At 45.3% G+C, this 7434-nt stretch overlaps 1 non-coding gene across 1 annotated transcript; it reads right to left on the bottom strand.

Annotated features, from left to right (window-relative positions):
• Window positions 1–7117: 7117 nt before the first annotated feature.
• LOC138294464 (U5 spliceosomal RNA) lies at window positions 7118–7233 on the bottom strand. Its single transcript, XR_011203461.1, has one exon. It is a non-coding gene; the product is annotated as a U5 spliceosomal RNA (small nuclear RNA).
• Window positions 7234–7434: the final 201 nt, after the last annotated feature.

The following is a 7434-nucleotide window of genomic DNA, read 5'->3' as shown; positions in this document are numbered from 1 at the left end:
AAATGTCAACATAACTCCATGATTAATGTTCTTTCTGGATAGAGATCAGAAATCTGTCCAGTGTAAGTTTTTACTCTATCGTAAGGTAGCGCAGAGGGTTATTATGCCTGCTGCAAAGAACGAGGGTGTGACCGGTACCACCGCACCGGGTGTTGAATTCGGGTGGAGGTGCAGTTTTTGCAAGTGTATTTTAATTTTAAAAGCACCTGCTGTTGGCATTTATTGCCGTCAGCTATTTTCAGACAACAATAAAAATGTCAACATAACTCTGTGATTAATGTTCTTTCGAGAGGGAGATCGGAAATCTGTCTACAGGAAGTTTTGACTCTATCGTAAAGTAGCGCAGAGGGTCAATACATAAATTATTAAATAAAGCAAATCAGAGAAAAGCACGCACAGAAAATGATTAATGTGATGGAAATGTAGCAACATGAGTACCGGCCGACTGGGAATTCCATCAATATATGCACAGAATCGGAATCCCACCAAAACAAAACGTTCCTAAGCCAATAATAAAACTATTTCCAATTGTGTGAACTGTGTACTTAAACAAAATAAACATTGTAAGTCAAATATGAGACAGCATTTGTAATCCTGTGCAAAAGCAAACAGTCATAAAAGCAAATGGCTGAAAAAAACCTGGCACATTTAGGGGCATATTTATACTCTGTTTGCGCCGGATTTCTGTCATTTGTTTACGCAAACCTAACTACATATTTATACTTTGGTGCTAGACCCGTCTAGTGCCAAAGTTATGGAGTTAAAGTAATTTTTTTACCGTGAAAACCAACCTTGCGTCAATGAGATGCAAGGTAGGCGTTCCTGGGCAAAAAATGACTCTAGGGCTCTAGCGCCTCATTTATCCTCCCGTGCAAAAATGGTGCATGGGAGGTCGGCGGACGTAAATAATGGCGCTAAGCCTACTTAGCGCCATTATTTAACACCTGGGTCAGGGCAGGAGCTTGGGGACCTGTAGGCTCATTTCCATGGTGGAATTCCATGGAATGAATCCACAGGTTCCCTCCCCAGGCCCCAGGGACACCCCCACCCACACCAGAGGGACAGCGGAGGATGGGGGACCCCATCCTAGGTAAGTAGAGGTAGGTACAAATGAAATGGCTTTAAGCCCAAAGAAGTATACTAAAACTATACAAGAGACAGTATGTTTACGCTTGACCTAATAAGCATTTGTGAGAATTGGAGCTATTGGCGCTGTAAATGACAATGTCTTTTACCTATGTGTTTTGGTTTGGAGTGTAGTGGATGTATGAACAGAGAAGCAGCTGCAGCACTGTTTAGAGGACTAACCATGGGGAATTACCTCTGGAAACAGAGACAGCTGCTGCTCTGCCTAGAGGACTTAGAATGGAGGAGTTAATTATGGGACCAGAGAAGCAGCTGCATCACTGCCTAGGGGACTAAGAATGAGGAATTACCACTGTTGCCAGTATTAGAAGATGGGGGCTCCTTAGAGGACCCCCAGCATTGCTCCTACCAGCTTTCCGGGGTTTTCCGGGCAGCCCACACTGCTGCCACCCCTCAGACAGGTATCTGCCCTCCTGCTGCTTGACCAACTCAAGCCCAGGAAGACAAAACAAAGGATTTCCTTTGGGAGAGGGGGGATAACACCCTCTCTCTTTGGAAATAGGTGTTACGTGGCTTAGGAGGGGTAGCCTCCCCAAGCCAGTGGTATGCTTTGAAGGGCATATTTGGTGCACTCCTTGCATAAACCAGTCTGCATAGGTTTAGGGACCTCCAGTCCCTGCTCTGGTGGGAAACTGGACACTGGAAAGGGGAGTGACCACTCCCCGGTCCATCACTACCCCAGGGGTGGTGCCCAGAACTCCTCCAGAAGGTCCCTTGATTCTGCCATCTTGAATACACGGTGGGCAGAGGCATCTGGGAGCATCTGAGTGGCCAGGTCAGGCAGGTGACGTCAGAGCCCCCTCCTGAGAGGTGGTCACCTGGCTAGGTGACCAATCCCCCTTCAAGGGCTATTTAGGGTATACCTCTAGGGTGGGTCCTCAGATCTTACTTGCAAGATTCCAGCAGGACACCTCTGCAATGTCTACTTCGACTTCTGGCAACTGGAACCGCAACTGGACTCCATAGGAACCTACAATCTGTAGCTACAACGATGACTCTGCTCTGCAACATTGTTTCTCCTGCTCCATCCAGCAACTGCAACATTTCCCCAGCTGTGCAACCTCTGAGAGCAGCAAGTCTTCAGTCTGCACAAGAAGCAAGAAGGAATCTCCCTTGGAGTGAAGGAGTCACTTCCCTGCATCTGCAGGCACCATCTGCAATGACATCCAGCTGTGTGGATCTCCTCTCATCCTGAGCTGTGTGGATCTTGCATCATGGGTTGTGGTCCACAGTAGCCCCCTTCGTCCTCTGTCAGCTTTTCATCTTTGGTGAAGGTAAGCTCTTTCCTTCCCACGCAGGACAGTACTCCCATTCACCTTGTCTCTTGCAGCTACCCAAGCTTGTTGGCATTTCTTCCAAGGGATCTTCCGGCTCCATGTAGCCCTAGCCCCCAGCACTCTTCCATGGGATGCACAGCCCTCTGCTTGCTTCTCCTGCGACGTGGGACCTCTCCTCAGGTGTGCTGGGTGGGCCTGTATGCGACTCATGGGCTCCTTACTGTGGGTCTTCTGGGGGGATGCCTCCTCGTCTTTGGACTCTCAGCACTGCTGAGGGTTGCCTGGGACTCCCCACGTGGGTTGAGTCCCCCTTTGACCTTGCTGGTCCCCGGCAGCTCCACATTTTCCAACCGTGGCATTTACCTTTTCCACACCACAGACTGACTGCAATCCTTCAAACAATGAAGAACATTGACTGCATCATCCCGGAACTCTTCATCTGCTCCAGTGCTGCAGTGCTGATTGTCTTACTCTCACCGTCGACCAACTCCTGAATCCACATACGGGTGGGTAATGGCTCCTGCCACCACCGGACACTCCAACTGGAGCTGGACTTAGTCCCCTTCTTTTCTAGGTCTTCCTATTTCAGGATGCACCCTTGGTTGCTCGCAGTCTTGTCTGGGTCTTGCAATATCCTTCTCTGAATTCCTTTGGGGTTGTTTGGGGAAAACCAGCAACTTAGCTCTTTCCTCCTGGTCGGTGGGGGCCACTCTGGTACTTACCTTAGGGGTTTCCTAGTACTTCCAGCTTCCATCTACTGATTCCACTTCCTTAGATGGGGACCCGAGCTTCGCATTCCATTTTTTAAGTATATGGTTTGGTCTTGCCCTAGTCCTTCAGTATTGCCTATTGCTTTTCACTGTTTTCTATTGCTTTTCATGCCTATTTCTGATTACTACTGTACATACAATAAGTGTGTTTACTTACCTGCTATTGGAGAGTTGCCTATCTAGTAATTTAGCATTTGTGTCACTAAAATAAAATACCTTTATTTTTGTAACACTGTGTGATTCTTTTATGTGTGTAAGTGTTGTGTGACGACAGTGGTATTGCATGAGCTTTGCATGTCTCCTAGATAAGCCTTGGCTGCTCATCCACAGCTACCTCTAGAGATCCTGGCTTCTAGACACTGCCTACGCTTAACTAATAGGGGATACCTGGACCTGGTATAAGATGATAATACCTTAGGCATTCACCACCCACCAGGCCAGCTTCCTAAAACACCTGCCTATTTTATTTTTCTAGTGAGACTAATCCAGCCCGAGATAGATGACTTTCCCAAATTATTTTTGTCTTCTTTTTCTCTTTTGCCCCCATGTGTTAGCCAGTTCCCAGACATGCTTTGCCCAAATTTGCAATAGTAGTAGGCTGTCCCTAACCTTGTCCATCTAATTTGATATAATGATTTGTGAAATTGGCTTGACTAATGTCATGAACACGTGATTTGAAATCTGTTTCTGTTGCACAAATTGTTTCCTTCCTAGAATGTGTGGAACATTTGGAATGCCTAGTGGTGTTGCTATTAAGTAGATTAAACTTGTTTCATAGATTTGGTCAGCCTATCGTTTTTCTTTCTTTGTATAATTTAATCTTGCACACAATTTACGTTACTTTGGCTCTGTGGTTATAATAAATCTTTGAAACTTCCCACAGATTGGAGTCTTGTTTTCCTGGCCACATTAGAAATGGTGTTTAAAGTTACTGTTGTATTGATTGAGATTGGAATGATTGTATACAATTAACCACACTTCTCACTGGGTCCAAAGATCCCATCGACCTCGAGAAAAGCGCTTTTGAATCCTGGGAGGAGAAAACGCACTCACACATTAATACTAAGGGGCTGATTTAAGAAAAGTGGTGCTGCACCCAGTGCAACACAACTATCCTTGCACCCCTTAGCGCCCCCCTACCGCCACCATGTGTGCACCATGGTGCAGGGTAGGGGGAAATAGCGTCAGAATTCCTGACGCTATTGATGTACTCTGCAAAAGTAGCACCAAAATGTTGGCGCTACTCCTGCAGAGTACATAGGGGCCCATTGTATTCAATGGAATGCCTCCTTTTAACACCTGCTCTGAGCAGGTGTTAAAAGTGCTAAAACAAATGGCGCTAGGAAATCTTTTAGATTTCCTAGCGCCATTTTTGTGGTCCCCCTAACAGGGGAACGCCCTCTTGCATACATTATGCCTGGCGCAGGAATAATGTGGCGCAAGGTTTTACAAAGTGGTGCAATGCATGCATAAATATGGTGCATGTAAAAGCCACTTTAACGCCACCTTAGCGTAAAGAAAAATTACGCTATCGCGGCACTAAGGTGGCGCTCCAGCCTCTTAAATCAGGCCCTAAATTTCAAGAATAGAACATATTTATGTTGTTGTTAGCCACATGTCCAAGATGGCTCTCAGTCCACCATCCCACCAGCAATTGAACAAAAAAAACGCTATGATACTGCCATCCTCGCAGCTGAGCAACATGGTTAAACACATTGACAAAGCCAATAATTCACATAGGCGAAATCTACTGGCCTTGCCAATGCTTATTAATTTGACTGCTAACTTTCCCAAAAAACAGTTGTAACGTTCCAATGTCTCACTGGAGCTCAGTTTGCCTTGTGGAGACGTTGACAGGTTTAGCCAGTGCACAAAAACACCAAAGTATTACCTGGCACTATGACATCTAACAATCTGAACATTGGGTTTGCTGTTGTTTGCTTTGTTTGGCTGTTCACGTGTGCGTGCGTGTGTGGGTGGGAAACTGGGTGGTTTTGAAAGCATCCACCATGCAGAAGGAGCAGTACCATTTGTTGTTACTAGAGGGCAGGCTGCCTGACAACAACCAGCTTTGTTAGATAATTTGCATACCCAGGGAGAGGATGTAGCATAACGGTCTGAGCTGCCAACTCTGGAGCATGGGAACCAGGTTGGAGTCTCGGCATCGGCTCAACATTTTGGGCCAGATGTATCAAAAAAGCCTTTTGCGATTCGGTAATAGCGATTTTAAAGAAATCGCTATTTCTGATTCGCAAAATGCTATGTATCATATTTGCGATTCGGTAATAGCGATTTCTTAAAAATGGCAAATGCTATTACCGAATCCCAAATTGCGATACCGGCCCCATTCGCACCTATGGGCCTGTAAGCCCATATTTGTGATTTTTGTGCATTTCTCAATTTGCAAATTCCTAACTGGAATTCGCAAATTTGGGAAATGCAAACCCCAGGGTGCTGCTGCACCCCAAGAATTTTTTTAAGGACATGTAAGGCGCACACATGCCAAAGGGGCATGTGTGCGTTATACTTCAATATTAAAAATGCTTTTTTAATGCATTTTTTAAATTTGCACATGGTTACCAACAAGTTCAACTCGGTGGTAATAGCGATTCCTTAATGCCAAATTTGCATTAAGGAATTACTTGTTACATGTGGTTTAGAAATCGCAAATAAGGATTCCTTATTTGTGATTTCTTATTTAGAGAATCGCAATTTGAGATTCTCTAAACGGGCTCGCAAATTTAAGGAATCGCTATTTTAGCGATTCCTTAAATTTGCGCTGGGAATGCCTTTCATAAATACTGAAAGGCATTTTTGCATTCGCAAACGGCCATTCGCACCGTTTGCGAATGCAAAAATGGATGATACATCCGGCCCACCATCTCCTTGTGCTTACTAAAAATGAATTTGTCTTGTGTGACATAATTGGTGCTCATATAAGGCGATCCAATACCTTCGGGTCGAGTTTCTCCTATATAACAGGCATTTGCAATGCAATGGGTTTCGCGTTTGCTCGAGTTAGAGCTATTAGCTTTGTAAATTCCGAAATTGACTTTTCTTGCCACATAAATTGAAAATGAAAAATAAAACAGTTGACAGAAGCTAGCTGATTCAAAGCGCCACAGCTGCCATGAGCGTGAAGGAGAGACACAAAAGGGAAAGAAAGTTCGCTTGCAATCAAACGTACCAGCAAACATGCATTATCCCTGTAACGGCCGGTGTCTAAGGCGGTAACAAAACCGTCCCAAGGAGGGCCAAACGTAGAGCATTTACCAATGATAACAAAGGATTTCCAAAAGGCAAGCCCATGAACGAGTGATAGTGATGGGCGGTTGTATGTCAGAACCACATATTCCATTGCAAAGCACACCGTTACTACGAGTGCGTTACAAGAATGTCATTACCACGCATATACCTGAACATGCGTGCCTTTACAATGAATTATGTTGTAAAAGCATGTGTTTTAAAGGCAAATGCGTGGTAAAGATTTCCCCCCAAAAGGCCCAATCCCCCCAAGCCCAATAACCACCCCCACCCTAAAACCTAACCCCAACCCTACCTAAAAAGTACCCCCAGACCCAATCCGTCGCTCTAATCCTAATCTAAAACGACCCCATGCCTTAAAACCTAACCCCCCAAAAGCAGTTCCCCCAAGCCTAAAAACCTTTCCTATTTAACCTGAAAACCACCCCACACCCTCCTCCGCCCACTCCCTAAAACAATACCCCCCAGACCCACTACCCCCTCAAGCAGCACCTGCCCCTCCCTCACTAAAACAGTACCCCCACCAAAGACCCAATCTTCTCTCCACTTTTAGTCCTACAGCCAGCATTCTTATACCTAATCTGAAGACCATCCCCCTCAAATCCTAACATTATAAAAACCACAAACTAACTAATTCGCTTTCTTTTCCTTATCATGGGTAACCTTGCGTTTAGCAAGGCTTTCAAAAATTGAGTGAAACTCTTAAATGTTCCTCTCCACGGAAATCTTTAGTAAAAGGCGAAAGATTTATTCGATTTGAAGAGAAACCAGAGTATGCGCTTCAGGGCGCCTGTCTGTGCCGCCACTAAACACCCTTCTACAGACTGTTAGGGCGATTTCATTTACGAATTTCGGCCCATATTTATACTTTTTGACGCTAAACTGCGCTAACGCAGTTTAGCGTCAAAAAGTTTTGCGCCGTCTAACGCCATTCTGAAGCGCCATGCGGGCGCCGTATTTATGGAATGGCGTTAGAC

Source organism: Pleurodeles waltl, chromosome 4_2 (genome assembly GCF_031143425.1).
Source record: "Pleurodeles waltl isolate 20211129_DDA chromosome 4_2, aPleWal1.hap1.20221129, whole genome shotgun sequence".
Taxonomy (NCBI): Eukaryota; Metazoa; Chordata; class Amphibia; order Caudata; family Salamandridae; genus Pleurodeles; species Pleurodeles waltl.
This window is presented reverse-complemented; position numbering and strand designations above follow the sequence as displayed.